General features: G+C 41.1%; 1 long non-coding RNA gene across 10 annotated transcripts in view; it reads left to right on the top strand.

The window, feature by feature from the left end:
- LOC109494696 overlaps nucleotides 1-18,920 on the top strand; it is a 48,489-nt gene that overhangs the window by 12,039 nt on the left and 17,530 nt on the right. For all 10 annotated transcript variants that reach the window (XR_006590366.1, XR_006590368.1, XR_006590371.1 and 7 more), the window contains exons 2-3: nucleotides 5,849-5,966; nucleotides 12,592-12,809. This is a non-coding gene — a long non-coding RNA (uncharacterized LOC109494696). The remainder of the gene's footprint in view (nucleotides 1-5,848; nucleotides 5,967-12,591; nucleotides 12,810-18,920) is intronic.

Raw genomic sequence — 18,920 nt, 5'->3', positions numbered from 1 at the left:
AGGCTCCAGGTTATTACCCCAGCGCAGAGCAGGTGTCTCCCCAAAGGGCTGTGTGGAGTACACAAGGGTGTGTGCTGGTCAGGATTATTGTGTGGTTCCAAGTCTAGACAAATGTATGTGTCACCCTTAGGGTAGGGTTCAGGAACCCTTTCGTACAGCTGCAGTCATGCTTTGGAAATGACATGGTGATATTCAACATTCCATGTCGAGTATTTCTTCACTGATTTTGGAACCCATGTACCTGCTGTTGTTAGAAAATATACAAATATATATTTTCTGATGGAATGATATCTCCCTTGATGTCTTTGTGGTGTTAACGTGCCCTACTATAATTGTATGAGTATCAATTCTTTACTTTAGGTTTTGACTGTGTTGTGTTTTGGATGCTCTCAGGTTGAGCACATATATGTTTACAATTGTTGTATCTTTCGTTGGATTATACCTTTTATGATTATAGTGTCCTTTCTCTCTTGTTAGAGCTTTATTTTTAAATCTATTTGTCTGATATAGGTATGGCTACTGCTGTTTTCTTTTGATACTTTACTTCTATAATTACTCTTTTGTAGTTAGAGGACAGATAGGTCCTATATTTCATTCATTCTATCACCCATTGCCTTTTATTATGAGGAGAGAGAGCAAGGGGATGGGTGGGCGGGGTGTGGGGAATGGTGGGAGATAGAAAGAGAAAGAATGAGAGTGAGGATGTATCTTAAGCAAGTTCCATGCTCAATGCAGAGCCCAGTTGGGGTTCAATCCGATGATCCTGGCATCATAGCCTGATCCAAAATCAAGAGTCGAAATCTCAAGTGATTGAGCCATCCAGGTGCCCTTACCTGTCACCCTGTGCCTTTGATTTGAGCATTTATTCTGTTTCCTTTCAAAGTAATTGATAGACATGTACTTGTCCTTTTATTACTTGATGATTGTTGTTTCTGAATCTTTCTGATCCTTTCTTCTCTTTCTCTTTTTTATGGTTTGCTGGGTTTCTTTAGTACCACAGTTGAAATTACTTGTCTTTATAGTCTGCATGTGTATTGATGGTGTTTGATTTGTGGTTATTATTAGGTTTGTACCTAACCACTTGTGCATATAGAAGTCTATATTAAGTTGATAGTTGTTTAAGTTTGAACCAGTTTTTTATTCCTCTCCTCCCTGTGTTGTAGATATGTAGTGTCATATTTCAAAACCTTTCATATCGTGAATACTTTGGCTGATGTTTTACAGATATACTCTTTTTATTGCTTTTGCATTTCGCACTTTAATACTGCCACTTTAGGTGTTTCTTTTTCACTTAAAGAGTCTGGTTTAACATTTCTTGCAGGGTGGTTTGTTGGTTGTGAACTCGCTGAGTGTTTATTCGGGAACCTCTTGATCTCTCCTTCCATCTGAATGATAGTGTGGATAGACTCTCTTTGGCTGCAGATGTTATCCATTCAGCACCTTTACCATACTGTGCTGCTCACTTACGGTTTCTAAGTTTCTTCTGAAAAACATCCAGTGATAACCTTATGGGGTTTCTCTTGTAGGTAATTGTCATCTTTTGTTTTCCTGCTGTTAAATTTTTCTTTATCACAACATTATGTGTTTTAATTACTAGATGACTTGATGTGGATCTGCTTCTGTTGAATATTTTGGGGGTTCTTTGTGCCTCCTGCTTCTGCTACTGTTTCATTCCCCGCATTAAGGAAGTTTTCATCCATTGTGTCTTCAAATAAATTTTCTGATTCCATTTCTCAGAATTCTGAGAATGAGAAATAGGGCAGGAGAGACCTATTGAAGGTTCTCTGATGAGTCACTGGTTTTGCATGCATGGAGAATAGATTTGGGACTCAAATGAACAACCTACCTTTAACTTAAAAGAACTAGAAAAAGACAACAATCTACCAATGCCCAATGTTCTCAAAAGGGAGGAAGTAATGCATATGAGAGTGGAAACCAATGAAACTGAGACCATGAAATGAATAGAAATATGAAGAAGGCCAACAGTGGGTTTTCTGAAGAGTGAAACAAAATTTTCAAGATTATACATAGACTATGCTAAGACAGAGAGAGGACCCAACTCAAAATAATTATAAGTAAAAGCATAGACATTACACCTGATACCAAAGAAACATAAAGGAGACAAAGACGGGGGCGCCTGGGTGGCGCAGTCGGTTGAGCATCCGACTTCAGCCAGGTCACGATCTCGCGGTCCGTGAGTTCGAGCCCCGCGTCAGGCTCTGGGCTGATGGCTCGGAGCCTGGAGCCTGTTTCCGATTCTGTGTTTCCCTCTCTCTCTGCCCCTCCCCCGTTCATGCTCTGTCTCTCTCTGTCCCAAAAATAAATAAAAAACGTTGAAAAAAAAAAAAAAGGAGACAAAGAGGCGACCATGGCTAAATTAGATGCCAGCAAACAGCCTACCTAGAAGCAATGGATAGGTTCTTAGAAACACACAACCTACCAAGACTGTATCAGGAAGAAATAGAAGGTTTGCACAGACCCATTAAAGGAAGACTGCATCAATACAAGAAGATAACCAAAGTAAGTAAATTGAATCAGTAATCGAAATTCTCTCAGGGAAGAAAAGCCCAGGACCAGGTAGATTCACTGGTGAATGTGACCAAACGTTTGTAGAAGAAATAACAGCAGTCCTCTCACTGATTCAAAAGGAATGAACACCATAAACTCATTTCATGAGACTGGAATTACCCTGGTAGGAAGCCAGAAAAGGATACTACCTGAACAGAAAACTATAGGCCAGTATTCCCGTGATGAATATAGATGAATAATTCCCAGTGATATACAGGCAAACCAAATTCAGCATCGCATTAAGAGGATCATTGATCATGATATAGGTTTTTTTCCCTGTAAAGGATGTTTCAGAAATGCAAATCAATAAATATGACCCCTCACATAATTGAATGAAAGAAAAACCAACCAGAAACCAGACTCTTAACTATAAATAGCAAACAGAGGATTACTAGAAGGGAGGTGGGCAGGGGGATGGGTTAATGGGTGATGGGCTAAGGAGGGCGCTAGTAGTGAGGAACACTAGGTGTTGTATGTAAGTGATGGGTGACTACATTGTATACCTGAACTAACATTACACTGCATGTTAACCAACTGGAATGTAAATAAAAACCTGAAAAAATAAATACTAAAGAAATACATAAATAAATTTAAACTAAACTAAATACATTTAAAAAATATTCTTAATGTTTATTTTTGACAGAGAGAGAGAGAGAGAGAGGGAGAGAGAGAGAGACAGGGCATGATCAGGGGAGGGGCAGAGAGAGAGTGAGACACAGAATCTGAAGCAGGCTCCAGGCTCTGAGCTGTCAGTGTAGAGCCTGATACGGGGCTCGAACCCATAGACTGTGAGATCATGACGTGAATCAAAGTCGGACGCTCAACCAACTGAGCCACCCAGGCGCCCCATACATTTTGAAAATTAAAAAGAAAACTCCTGTGACGATGTCAATAGACACAGAAAAAAAGTTCTGAGAAAATTTGGTATCCATTTGTGCTAAAAAACTCTTTAAAAATTCCCTGTAGAGGGAACATATCTCAACATAAGAAAGGCCATGTGTGTGAAGCACATATCTAACATCATATTCAATAGTGAAATTGTGAAAGATTTTCCTCTAAGATCAGGAACAAGACAAGGATGCCCTAGATATGTGAAGGGGATTGGGTGATGCAGGCTTCTGGTTATGGAATAATAAATTACAGATAGAAGATATAGCATAGAGAACATTGAGAATGGTACTGGAATAGTGATGTATGGTGACAGATTGTAGCTACACCTGTGTTAGCGTATCAGAATGTATACACTTGTCCAATCACTATGTTGTTCATTTGAAACTAATGTAACATACTGTATTAGCTATTCCCAAATAACACGATTTTTTTTAATAAGGTAAAAGAATCAAATAAAGTTCAGTGTAAAAGAATTTGTTAATATCTAATCAGGAAATGCATTAAAGTTCCAAACTAGAAAGTCACCATATCAAATTCTGTAGCTTTCCTATACACTAACCAAATTATCTAAGAAGAAAAGAAAACAATCCATTTACAATAGCATCAAAAACAATAAACTGTATAGGAATAAATTTAGCCAAGGAAGTGATAGATCTCTCTACAGAAAACTATAACACCCGTGTACTGAAATAGAAGAAATTCAATTTGGATGAAAGAAACAGGAGAACACACAAGTCAGTGAAAAGCCATCCCACGTCTGTGTTTCAGAGGAATTAATATAGATACGATGTCCATATTACCCAAAGCCATCTAGAGATTCAGTGCAATCTTTATCAAGACTCCAATGCAATTTTTATGCAAGTAGAAAAACATATCCTAAAATGTATTTGGAACCACAAAAAGACCCCAAGTAGCCAACGCAAGAAAGAACAAAACAGGAGGCATCACACTTCTTGATTGCAAGCTGCATTCTAACACAAAGAAATCAGTTATGTCACTGGCATAAGCACACACACAAGACAATGGAACAGAAATTGAGAGCCCAAACTAAACCCTTGCATGCACAGTCAACTAGTATTTGACAAGGGAGTCAAGAATACACAGTGGAGAAGGGTAGTCTCTTGAATAATTGGGGCTGGAAAAATTGGATATTCACGTGAATAAGAATAAAGCTTAACACCTTATGTTATACCACTCCAAGAATTAACTTGAAGTGGATTAAAGATTTAAATGAATGGTACGGAGACAAAATTCTTCCTCATCGTTTCAGCTCTTACTATGCCAAGACGGAGCTGTTGAGGTGGTGAAGGGCTGAGTGGAGAGTAGTCCTGGACATAGAAGACTGTGTGTGTGGAACAGACTTTCTTTAGTAGTCTGGAATTATCCCTCTGATCCTTTAAGACTAGCTACTTCCTTCCCTACATTTGCAGACACAGCTAGTACCATGCTGCCAGCAATGCACTGCTTTGTCTCCTCCAACTCCTAGAAATTCTAGGTGGGACCCAGTGGGAAGGGTGGAGTTTAGTGGCACTGATGCTGCCCTGTTGAAACCAGGTGGAGAGGAAGGAGACAGGTACCATTCTGGCTTCATTGTGGTTCAGGTATGTTAGTGTTGGTGTTGGTGTTGGATTTTTCACCTTTTACCCTACCAAATCTCAAAAGTTTAATTTCTGTCCTGCCGGTCCACGTGGTTTCCAGGATATTTCCTCCTTTCCCGGAAGTGCCCTCTATGTCATACCCCGTGGGGTGACCTTTATCACCACCCATGGGCTTTGGGACACCCCCACCTTCTCTAAACTGGGGTCCTCTGGGACCTCACCTTCCTCCTCCACCATGTGGAAAGATGATATGACCAGTATGAGTTGACTTATAAAGCACGTTTTGTCTTTTACTTGTTATGTGTTTGGAGAAGATGCAGTGATGGCACCACAGGGCTTTCAGGTCTGCCTGAGTGAGGACGTTGTAATGTTCTTCACGTTTCTCAGGACATGCATGAAATGGGTAGTCATTTCCACATAGTGAGCTGGGCAACACGTGTCTCTGATAGAGAAGGAAAGAGGTCTTATACATGCTGACAGACATAGCACTCCCTAGGATGTAGCTTGTACAGAGACCATGTGCTGGGCTCTCTGAGGGATGAAACACACCCTTAACATACTTTCTAGTGAGTTGAGACCTGAGCTGTTCACAGCTGCTTGATTAGTTACAAAAACACCTGAACCAGGGCCCTGTAAACCTTCCTCAAGAGACAGGATCAGATCTCCCTCTTGTCCTCAAGGGTCACCCGAGGTACATGAAAAACGCTCTGTCCCTGGTAAGGGACCCGAGAGTGTGAATGAGTTAAATATAATGAAACATGTGGTGGATGGTTTGTTTTTCTTCCACACAGCCTATGCAAGTCAGAATCAACCTCCATCCACGTCCATCCTTTATGAGACCTAAGACGTGATGCAGCTCCCATGGGAAATATCAGGTGTGTCTCTACCCAGGATGCAGAGAAAGACAAGGTAAATTCTGTTGCCCTTTTCAGTTGCAATGCTTTCTGGAAACTTTTATCTGGCATTGTCTGGTTTTCTTTGTCCTCTGGTGTCTTTACTGTTTGATTTACGTCCTCACAAGCCTCCAGGCTTCTCCGATGTAACATCATCATGTTAGCTAGTGCCTCTGGACGCCACAGGTGCATGGAGGCTGAGGACCACGTGGCTCTCACTTAGTGTTCGTGGAAATAACTTGAGGAGGATGACACTTCACTGCACCCTCAAGTCTTCTGGAGCGTCTGATTCCTTCCACACCTTCTTTACACGGGATTATCCTGATTATTTTCATTTTTTCCTATTTCAGTGTAGGCCATGCATTTGTTCAGAATGTCTTCTATGAGCCTCGTGACTGGAATAGATAAAAACTCTTTCCAACATTATATTGTGTGCTTTGGGCAGTGCTGAGGGTTCTTAGAAAAATTTCAGAATTCATTACTGGTCCTTCTGTGTTGGTAAATGTACAAGAGAGAATTTCTCCAGTTGTCCCCTAGGTGGAAATACTCTGAATTTTCAGAAGTGGCACGTGTAATAAAAAATGCATGTGGAGCTGCAGTCGTGAAGGGAGAGAATCAGTCATTACCTGCAGGGCCAATACTTCACAGAGTTCTTCAGTTGTGTTTATATGAGCAGGTTCTCTTGTGTCCTGGGAGCAGTTGTAATTGGTACTTTGTCTCATGATACCTTATGGGAGTTTTGCACCTGAAATTGAGACATGTTTCTGTTCATTCTTTTATGTAGAATTTCTACCTCTCTTTTACAATGGGACAAAATAGCTCTGCAACTCATATTGTATTTAAAAGCTGAATTACCTGTGAATTAAGATAAACATACTTGAGACCAATGAATATGCACAGGTAATGTGTTTCCCTCAGAAAACACATTTCCAGGCCCCCTGCAGGACTCCAGGAATCCCCATCTCCTCAGAGGTCTCTGTGGCCTTGCACAGAAAATGTCTTTGTCAGGGAGGGAAGCAGAGTGAGGACAGGCATGGGATGGCAGGTAGAGCTTTGACCTTGGGGTGGCCCTGGATCTCTGTGTGGTTCTGGTCATTTCTTTCATTCCTTCATGTTCTGTCTGTTTTCAATGTGCAAATAAAAAGTCTGCAGATCTGGTGGAAGAGGACACCAGAGGGGTCCTGGTCACAGATGCCTGCCTGTCTGGAATACGCTTCTTTATTAGGCTGGCATTACTGCCATCAATCTTCTAGAATAGGACTCCTTGGCTTTCTGCATTTGTAAACATGGGCAGTGACGTGTGGTGACAGTAGTTTTTTTTGTGGCATCTGGTACTTTCAGGTTATAGGTGGGACCTCATGGAAGGGTAGAGTTTTCTGACACTGATGCTCTGTTCTACTAGAACCCATGAATGAACAAGGGGCCAGGTGCTGACACCTGCTTCATTGTGTTTCAGCTCCTGTGGGCGTTCTGCTTCTGTCTGTCATACCAACACACCTGTCACTTCTGTAGGTCCCTACGGATGCAAGAGGACCTCCTTCTTTCCCAGGTCCACCCCCCACAGATACCCTTTATCACTGTTCATGGGCTCTGTGGGATATCTCCAGCTCCTTGATGGTGGGACAGGACCCACCACCTCCACCTCGACTATTTGTGAGATGAACTGAACTGTATGAGTTGACATGTTCAGCATGTTCATCTTCTATGTTGTTGAGTCTTTGAGAAGATGTAGAGATTGCCTCACATGCTTTGTAATGCAAGGGTGCTGCTGGATGAGGACACTGTTAAGATTCCTCGTTTCTCAGGACATACATATGTTGGGCTGTGTCATTTCCATTACTGAGATGGGCTGCATATATCCTTTGTGGAGAAGGAAAGAGTCTTTTAATAGAAAAGCAGGCATATCAGTTCTGCAGATGTGACCAGTACACAGTCCATGTCCCTGGCTCTGTGAAAGATGAGGCAAACCCTTACCATCAGGGGCTTCAACTGTCCTAATGGGGAGAGAGTCACGTGCATTAAATTACATGGAGCTTCTGGTCTACAATAATGGCAGCTCCAGTAATGGGTCCTCAAGTACAAGAGACGGAGACATGAATCTCATGGGAATGAATTGGAGACTGTGCATGAGAAGGGAGATCTGAGATGGTGCAGAGGGGAGGGTGTTGGACTCAGTGAGATAGAGTTGGAGGCCATTTGTGGCAGGGCCCACAACCTGGGCAGGGAGAGTGAGCGCAGAGTGACATCCACACAGAGCTGCTGTATGGGTTCAAGGATAGTTCATGCAGGTATCATCTCTGAAATGTCATTGTGGCCAAAGTGAACCTAGTTCATTATCTAAATAAAGACTGTTGTTTCCCTTGGAGGTTCTCCTGAAGGTTCTGGATCCTTGTGAAAGAATGCCCTGGAGATTTGTAGTTTACCTTGGTTCTTATGGGATGCTTGTCTGCCTAAGTTTGTGTGCCTCTGTGAGACTAAATGTGACGAAAGGTTGTAGATTAGCTGTGTGGCTTCCTTGGCCTTCAGCCTGAATCAGACTCTCAGCAGGGAATTCAGGGTTGACCAGGAAACGCCCCTCTTGGAATCTTGTCACCGCATCCCTGAACCTACTGTCATGACCCTGCATGAAGGTTTGCATCTCTGAAACTTCCCTCACAACTTCCAGAGGCACTGCCTGTGATCTGGCTGTCTCAGCCCTAATGCCAGCTCTCAGTGAGGCCATCCCAGAGCCTCAGCATTGTAATCTGAGAAGCAGGAACAATGTTGGTCTCTGAGGTCAGTGCGATGAAGAGGTGGTTAAGCACACAAGGAATTTGTAAAATGTATGGGATGAGGGGGCATTCACCCTTCTCAGGGTGGAAATGAATGTATCTGCACACAGAAGATCATCAACAGATGTTCATTCAGTTTCATGAAACCAAGGGTGGAATGCCTGAGGTTGGGAGATTGGCAATTCCTGTTTCAAAAGATACAACAAAGACCCCTGTGTTTTTTCTATTAAAATTCAGGTCCTACTTTACAAAGAAGGAAAAGATAAATATGATAATGTGTATATTCAGGCATCTACATCTAAGATCTGAGGTAGACACACAAATGCAGCCACACAAATATGTGCTCATCCAAGGCCACAGATGTATTGTAGAAGACAAAATGCATAGAGGAGAACAGAAGATCCCTTTGCAATAATTCAAAATCACTTTGACGTAGAGGGCAATCCGTTTGAAATTTGAAGAGGACAATGAACCATTACAAACCAGATATGGTTATTATATATTTAGAGATGGTGTCTAATCTGCCCCTTGGTCTGAATGCTTTCCCTGCCCACCCTGTCCACTCCACTTTGTCCTTCCTAATGTCCCTTAATACACTTGTCACAGTTGTGTTTCTGTGTCAGCATCTGCTTCCAGGAAAATCAACACTCATTCCCCATCAAGTGTACACTTTGAGGTTCCTGTATACCAGTTAGCCAACGCATAGTATGTACAGGATTGGTGGAAGAAGACAGATCATTCTTTGGAGTTGTAATGCCTGGAAGGGACCTATAGTTCCATCTGAGGAGTTGGATACATCCTTTAGGGAGATCTGGTGGTGGTTGTTATATCTGTAGATAGATACTCATGAGCACACGGCGTGCGTGCTAGTTGATGGGGTTTGTGCTGATGAGGAGGGCAGGTATCTGTCTCCAGGAAAGGGTCTCTTCTGATGGTGAGGAATGGATTCAGGAGACCAGTAAGGAGGCCCTGCATTAACTCAGCTCTTGTGCCCTTGTGCATCTTACCAGCTGCCCCCAATAGCACCAATCCAAGTCGCCTCCAAGGGGGCAAATGGCGCAGCTTTTGTGGTGAGTCACATGGTGTCCCACAAAGCTTCCCCTATTGCCTTATTGAGGGATGGGGAGGGCAGAGCTCCATGGTCTGAGATAGGTTCCTTTGACACCACCCAGGAGAGTTGTGTGTAAGCATATGGCTCCTTCTACATTGGCCAAACCAATCCACTTTGCCCCAGGGACCCTGAACACTGTGAGCCCCTTTTCCCTCCCAGCTTAGGGAAGCAGCCAGCCCTCCAGAAGCTTTTGGGTCACGGCTGGGCCACCAAGGGTAAATGTCTGGGTGTCTACATGCTGCCAGCATTGCTCTAGCAAATGTCAACATGAGCAGCTGCTGTACAGGGGATTCTCCTCCATTGTGATCAGGGCCTGGGACAAAACAAGACATGAGAGAGGGAGAGACAGGAGTGCCCTGTGCTACTGGACAGGACTGCATGCACAGAGCAGATATCCTGAAGCCTGGGGAGAGGTGGAGAAAGAGACAGGCAGGGAGAGAGACATTGAATTTGTGATAGGGGAATTGGGCAAGTCCTAGAGAGTGAAAGGAAGAAATAGAGAGAGATGTGGTTAGAGAGAAACAAAGAAGAAGTACAAGGAGAAAGTAGAGACCTGGTCCAGGAATGTGGATGGGGTGAGATGGGCCAGGGGAGAGGGGATGTATGAAGTGTCTCTGAGTGCTGGGGTAGAAATGGCAGGTATCATGGGCATCAGTGTTGTGTGACTCCAAGACTCCAACATCCCTGGGGCCAAGCTTTGCAGAGGCTATTGCATTTGAAAAGATGGGTATCCCTCATTTCTCCTGGAATTGTGGGGGGCACAGCCTCATGTTCTGTCATGGAGAGAGATGTCTTGAGGGAGAGTGTGCTGTGCTTTGGCAGGTAAACACCAGAGCCTGCCCTGTGGGGAGGGGACCCGGACCCATCTCCCTCACTGCGCCAGGCCCTATTGGATTTCCCCGCTGCTCCCTACCAGCTGGTATTCCTCATGTTCTGAACCCAGGCATCAGGCATTGTGTTGTCCCCAGGTCCGGCAGTCTGGACCTGGCAGAGTTGAACTGCTGATATTGATAAAAAGTATTTGACAATAAGGTCCATGTTCTCCCTCTGGAACTAGCGGTGTGCATCAAGATCATGGGTTTCTATCCTCCTGTCCACTGCCAAACTGAGGATGCCAGATGGTAGGTGAACCCTTTAAAACACCATAGTCTTCTCTTACATCAAATTCAAAGACATTTACTTGTCCCAGCTTTCTTTTAAATTTGAAGAGATGGCAATTAGTAATTGAAGGCATAATGGTCCTATAGGAATTTGACCTATATGACTGATGGACATTACTTCATATATCTGTATCCCTAAAGCACATTTCATTGGAAATATTAGCGAAGGATATATACTGTAAATTCATAACGGATGTGTAGCTCCCTGTAAGTTGCATTCTGACCCTGTCACATATGTGTCATCAAAGATATTATTGGTGACTATTCAGATAAGCTGTCAACATCAAGATGGTGATGTTAGAGAATCTAGTATAAATGGAATTTCACAGATTCTAAATTAGGAATGATTTTTTAAAATTTATAATGATTCTGTTTTTCTTTTTTGGAGAAAGCCTGAGGGAGGGAGGGGGGAGAGAGCAGGAGACACCGAATCTGGGGCAAGCTCCAGGCTGAGCTGTCAGGACAGAACCTGATGCAGGGCTCAATCTCATGGACTTCAAAATCGTGACCTGAGGGGAAGTTGGACACTTAACTGACTAAGCCACCCAAGCGCCCCAGGAATGATAGTTTATTGGCAAAAAAAAAAAAAAAAAAAAAAAAAAAAAAAAGATAAATTAAAGATAGCATAAAGGATGTCAACCTTTAATTGAAACATTCTTCACACATTTGTTGTATTAGTTTTAGGCATACATTGTAGTCATTCCATATGTCTATAAATTATGTTGTACTTCAGCACAAGTGTAGCTATCCTGTGAAAGCATGCAACAATATTATTACAGGATTGACTCTATTCCATTGGCTGTCTCTTGTATCCCTAGGACTCATTCATTCCATAGCTGGAAGCAGTTATCTCTCTCTCAAAGGTGTCAATTCTTTATCTAACCTAAATACTCTGGTGGTAAACACAATTACCTTTTGTTCAGCATGTGTAAATTGGCGGTCTATTTTTCTGTGGACATTGCTTAAAACATTACAAATGATGTCATTATGTTAATAAATTCGGTTTCATTCTTCACTCAAAAGAAAGGAGAAGGAAAAGATTTCTTTGTGCCCTAGGCCCTGTCACTAAGACCCTTCCCAATGTGGAGAACAGGCGGAGTTGCCCAGAGCACCTTCAGTCCCTCAGCTGAGCAACCAGGGCCTTCAACATTGCAGGAATTCTCATGGTAGTCAGCAGAGAGAGCTCAAGCACCACAGACCCGGAGGGGCGGGTTCCTCTGCCTAGGCAGTGATGGCCAGCAGAGGGCGCACCATCGGCTTTTCTGACCCAGGGCACTTCAGAGCAGGAAGGGCTTTGATTGCTCCCAGAGGACTCAGGGCCTCTACCGCTGTCTCAGGACAGAGAGCAGAGCTGCGTTTCCAGCGGGTTCCTCCGCCCGCCCCAGGGGAGACCTTGGGCGCTTTGAATCAACTTGGCATCTCCTGAGTCGCCAGAGAGAAGCTGCCTTGTTGTACTGAGTGCTGAGGAGGGGACGCTGGTTGGCTTCCCTGGGCAAGCTGGTTGCTAAGCAGCACAGGCCCTTGCATTTTCTGGGCTGTTCCGGTGTTTCATTCCTCCCCTTCCCGGACAGTATTTGAACAAGACGTATTTTACTAAAGGTCTCATGGATTGCGGGGTCCCAGACATCACCTCATCGATGCAGTCGATGGTTTGTTCCAGATTCAGACTTGTTTCCGGGAAGAAACCCTGACAGAAATTCAGAAGAACGGGAGCTGCATTCCATTAGGATGTGAATACACGAAACGTTCGTCTCAGGACCTTCTAGAAGAATGAGCTGGGACTCACTTTCCGAGTCCTGCTGGAACCAGAGACCGAGGTAAGGGCACAAACTTTCCCCCACATCATACATGCTTTTTTTTTTTTTTTTTTAATTATGGTTATTTTTCCAACCTAATGAAGTGATTGAAAACTACAGAAAACCTGGTAGGTAGGTGTCTTAACCTTATGTTATCTTTTACTTCAAATTGCACTTAGTAAACATACAGTGTAATATTAGTTTCAGGTGTACAATACAGAGCAACACTTCCACGCGTCACCTGGTGCTCATCCCAGGTGCACTTCTTAATCCCCAGCTGCTGTTTCACCCATTCCCCCAACTCACTGTGGAACCCCTCAGTTTGTTTTCTGGTTAAGAGTCTGTTTGTTTGTCACTCTCTCCTCCCCCCCACCCCCCACCCTTTGCTTTGTTTCATTTCCATGTGTTAGTGAAATCATCTGGTATTTGCGTTTCTCTGACAGGCTTATTTCACCCAGCATAACATTCTCTCACTCCATCTACCTCGTGGAAAATGACAATATTTCATGTTTTTACGGCTAAATAATATTACATTCCATATACTACATCTCCGTTTATTCATCAGTTGATGGATGCTTGGTCAGTTTCCTTAATTTGGCTATTGTAGAAAATGCTGCTGTAAACATCTAGGTGCATGTATCCCTTTGAAGAATTATTTTTGTATTCTTTGTGTAAATATCTCGTAGTGAAATTGCTGGATCGTAACATAGTTCTATTTCCATTTTTTTTTTTGACGAATCTCCATGATGTTTTGCAGAGTGGCTGCACCAGTTTGCATTCCTTCCCACAATGCAAGAGGGTTTCTCTTTCCCCACATCCTTGTCAACACCTGCTGTTTCATCATTCATTGATTTTAGTCATTCTCACAGATATGATGTGTTATCTCATTATACTATGAATTGTATTTCCCTGAAGATGAGTAATGCTGAGCATCTTTTCATGTGTCTCTTGGCTATGTTTATGTCTTCCTTGGGAAAATGTCCATTTGTGTCATCTGCCCATTTTTAATTGGATTTCTCATTTTTTGGGTGCTGTATAACTTTATATATTTTGGACAGTAACCCTTTATCAGATGTCATTTACAAACATTATTCTGTAGGTGTTTTAGTTTTGTTGATTATTTCCTTTGTGACAGAAGCTATTTTTATGAAGTCCCATTATTTTTGCTTGTGTTTCCCTTACCTCAGGAGATATATCTACAAAGATGTTTGTACAGCCAATGCCAAATAAGATACTGCCTGTGTTAGGTATCCTCTGGGATTTTTATGGTTTCAGGTTTCACACATAGTTCTTTATTCATGTTGGATTTAGTTTTGTGTATGTTGTAAGAAAGTGGTTCGTTTGTGTTTTTGTTTTGCTTTGCAGCTTGCTGTCTACTTTTTCCAAAACCATGTGTTGAAGAGACTTTTTTTAAGTTTATGTATTTACTTTTGAGAGAGAGAGAGAGAACACGCAGAAGAGGGGCAGAGAGAAATGGAGAGAGAGAATCCCATGCATGCTCTGCACTGCCCTGAGATCATGATCTGAGCTGAATCCACAATCACACACTTTGGAGCCACACATGTGTCCCAAGAGTATCTTTTTTTCCCCATTGGATATCCTTTCCTGCTTTGTTGAGAATTAATTGACCATATATGTGTGAGTTCATGTCTGGGTTTCCATTCTATTGATCTCTGTGTCTGTGTTGTTGTTGTTGTTGGTGGTGGTGGTGGTTGCCAGTACCATACTGTTCTGTTCAGTACAGCTTTGTAATATAACCTAAAGTCTAGAAGCGTGATGTCTCCAGCTTTAGTTTTGGTCTTCAATTTCTTTTGGCTGTTTGGGGTCTTTGTCATTCCATACAAATTTTGGGATTATTTGTTCTAGTTCTGTGACAAATGTTTTGTTTGTGTGATAGGGATTTCATTACATGTGTAGATTGTTTTGTGGAGTGTAGACCTTTTAACAGCATTTTGTTCTTCCTATCCGTGAACATGAAATGTATTTCCTTTTCTTTGTGTCCTCTTCCATTTCTTTCATCAGTGTTTCATAGCCTTTAGAGTACAGATATTTTATCTCTTTGGTTAGGTTTATTCCAGATATCTTGGGGTATTTGGTGCACCTGTCAATGGGATTGATCCCTTACTTTCTCTTTCTGTTAATTTATTATTCGTCTACAGAAATGCAATAGATTTATGTACATTGATTTCTGTATATTTTGATTTGTCGAATTCATATATCAATTCTAACAATTTTTGGGGGAGTCTTTCATGTTTTTTATAGAAAGCATCATGTCAGTTCCAAATAGTGAAAGTTCTATTTCTTCCTTGCCGATTTGGATGCCTCTTATTTCTTTTTGTTGTCTGATTGCTGTGGCTAGGACTTCTAGTACTATGTGGAATAACAGTGGTGAGAGGGATCATCTCTGTCTTGTCCCTGACCTTGGAGGAAAAACTTTCAATTTTTCCCCATTGAGGATGAGATGAGCTGTGGGTTTTTCATAGATGACCTTTATTATGTGCAGGTAGGTTGAGTCCCAATCTACTTGCTAGGGGGTTTTGTCGTGAATGGATGTGACATTTTGTCAAATCGTTTTCCTGCATGTCTTTTTTTTTTTTTTTTAACATTTATTTATTTTTGAGACAGAGAGAGACAGAGCATGAATGGGGGAGGGTCAGAGAGAGAGGGAGACACAGAATCTGAAACAGGCTCCAGGCTCCGAGCAGTCAGCACAGAGCCCGACGCGGGGCTCGAACTCACATACCGTGAGATCGTGACCTAGGCCGAAGTTGGACGCTTAACCGACTGAGCCACCCAGGCGCCCCTTCCTGCATGTCTTGAAAGCATCATATTGTTCTTATGCTTTCTTCTATTACTGTGGTGCATCATGTTGATTGGTCTGTGAATGTGGAACCACGCTAGCAGCCCAGGAATATATCCCATTTGATTATGGTAAATGATTCAATTAATGTATTGTTGACTTTAATTTGAAGGTATTTTGATGTGAATTTATGCATACATACTCATCGGGGTATTGGTCTGTAGTTTTATTTAAAAAATTTTTAACATATTTAAAATATTTATTTAAAATATTTAACATATTTAAAAAATTTTAACATATTTAAAATATTTATTTAAAATATTTAACATATTTAAAAAATTTTAACATATTTAAAATAGAGTACATAAAAGTGAGGGAGGGGCACAGAGACAGGGAGAGAGAGAATCCTGGCCATGCTCCACACTGTCAGCAGAGGGTCCAACGTGGGACTCGAACCCATGAGCTGTAAGATAATGTCCTAATCCGAAATTAAGAGTTGGACACTAAACCGACTGAGCCACACAGGCGCCTCGGCAGTTTTCCTTTTTAGTGGAGGCTTTATCTGGTTTTGGTATCAGGGTAATGATGGCCTCAAGATGAATTTGTAAGTTTTCCTTCTTTTTTTATTTTTTGTAACAATTCAAGAAGAATACATATTATCTCTTCCTTAAATGGATGGTAGAATTCATTAGTGAAGCCATCTGGCCCTGAACTCTTGTGTTGGGGGAAATTTTTTTATTACTGATTTGATTTCTTTTTGTTTTCAGATTTCATGTATCTTCCCATTTCAGTTTTGGTAGTTTGTGTGTTTATAGGAATTTGTCCATTTTTCTCAGAGTGTCCAATTTGTTGCATATAGTTGTTCATAATATTATCTTCTAACTGTATTTTTGTGGTATGGACTATTATTTCTCCTTTCTTATTTGTGATTTTATTTACTTGAGTCCTTTCCTTCTTCTTTGTGAAAAGTATGGTAGGAGGTTTTCATGTTGATTACTGTTCTCAAAGAACCAGCCCCTGGTTTCATTGATTTGGTCTAGTGTCTTTTTGGTTTCTATATTTCTTATTTCTGCCTTAATCTCTATTATTTGCTTCCTTCAGCGCTTCTTCTCATTCCTTTAGTTATAAATTAGGATTGTTTGGGATTTTTCTTGCTCTTTATGGTAGGCTTGTACTGCTATATACTTCCATCATAGACTGCTTTTGCCGCATTCCAAATATTTTTACCAGTGTATTTTCATTTTCATTTGTTTCAGTGTATTTTCTCATTGATTTCCTGTTTGACCCATTCATTTGGTAGCATGTTATTTAACCTCCCTTTATTTGTGGCCTTTCCCCCTGTGTGTGTGTGTGTGTGTGTGTGTGTGTGTGTGTGTGTGTGTGTGGTTAACTTCAAGTTTCCTAGCTTTGTGGTCAGAAAAAATGCTTGGTCTGATCTCTGTCTTTGGGTACCTATTGAGGCCTGATTTGTGACCTAGAATGTGATCAATTCTGGAGAATGCCCCATTTGCACTTAAAAAGAATGTGTACTCTGTCATTTTAGTATGGAGTGTTCTGAATATATCTGTTAAACCCATCTGGTCCAGTGTGTCATTCAAAGCCATTGTTTACTTGTTGATTTTCTGTTTACAGGTTCTGTCCATTGATGTGAGTGATGTGTTAAAGTCCTCTACTATCGTTATATTATTGTAAATGAGTTCCCTTATGGTTGTTGTTAAATGTTTTATATACTTGGTGGTTGCATGTTGGGGGCATCAAAATTTATAATCATTGGATCTTCTTGTTTGGTTGTCCCCTTAATATGAGATAGTGTTCATCTTTATCTCTTGTTACAGCTTTATTTATTTTTTAAATTTAAGTCTTAGTTGACATACAGTGCATTCTCGGATTCGGGAGTAGAATTCAGTGATTCATCCCTTACATACAACATCCAGTGCTCATCACAACAAGTGCTCTTCTTAATACAGGTCCCCCATCTAGCCCAGAGCCGACCCATCTCCCTCCATGAACCTTCACTTTTTTTTCTCTATCATTAAGAGACACATGTGGTTTGTTACCACTCTTCTCTTTGCCTTCCCCCTTCCCATGTTTTCATCTGTTTTGTTTCTTAAATTCCACATGAGTGAAATCATATATTTGTCTTTCTCTGATTGACACATTTCACTTAGCATAACACATTCTAGGTCCATCCACATTGTTGCAAATGGCAGGATTTCATTCTTTTTGAAGCTGAGACATATTTGATTGTATATACATATGTATGTATGTATGTATGTATGAACATATATATATACACACATACATATATATACACATACATATATATATACACACATGCATATACATGAATACACCGACACACACATACACAGGCCCCACAACTTCTTTATACCTTCATCAGTTGATGGATACTTTGGCTTTCTCCATAATTTGGCTACTGTTGATAAAGCTGCTATAAATATTGCGTGCATGCAATTTTACTAGTAGGTATTGGCCTAAAGGGTACCAAACTGCAGTCTCGGTTTTAAAGTTTTTTTGGCCCGATATAAGTATTGCTACTGGGTTTCTTTTGATATTATTGGCATGATAAATGTTTTTTTCATTCCCTCAATTTAAATCTGCAGGTGACTTAAGTCCAAATAAGGCTTTGTAGGCAGCACCTAGATAGGCCTTGTTTTGTTTGTTTGTTTCTTGTTTTTCTTTTCTTTTTTCTTTTCTTTACTTTTCTTTTCTTTTTTTTTTTTTTTTTTTTGTCCATTCTGACCCCCTATCCAATGTCTTTTGATTGGAGCATTTAGTCGATTTACATTCAGAGTAATTATTGATAGGTATATATTTAGTGCCCTACTAGTTGTTTTGCCATTGTATCTTGATGTTTTCTCTGATCCTTTCTTGTCTGTAACAATTTTGGTCTTTCATTTCCACTCAAAGAGTCTGATTTAAATATTCTTTTCTTTTGACTGGCAGTACATTTGTTTACTTATTTTTAATATTTCTTCTTTTTAAAAATTTAAGCCCTAGTTACCTTATAGTGGAATACAGTTTAAGGATTAGAATTTAGTGATCCATCAATTACAAAATATATCCAGTACTCATCTCAAGTGCTGTCCCTATTGCCCATCACCCATTTAGCCCATATGCCTATTCAGTAACCCTCCAGGAACTCTGACCTTCTTCCCTCTATTTAACGGTGTCTTATCCTTTGACTCCATCTCTGTTTGTATCTTATTTTTGCTTTCCTTTCACTACATTCTTCAGTGTTAGAAATTCTCTCATCTGTGGAATTTAATATGATGTGTGTCTTTCTCTGACATATTTTGCTTATCATAATA

This window comes from Felis catus, chromosome E2, assembly GCF_018350175.1.
Source record: "Felis catus isolate Fca126 chromosome E2, F.catus_Fca126_mat1.0, whole genome shotgun sequence".
Lineage (NCBI taxonomy): Eukaryota > Metazoa > Chordata > Mammalia > Carnivora > Felidae > Felis > Felis catus.
This window is presented reverse-complemented; position numbering and strand designations above follow the sequence as displayed.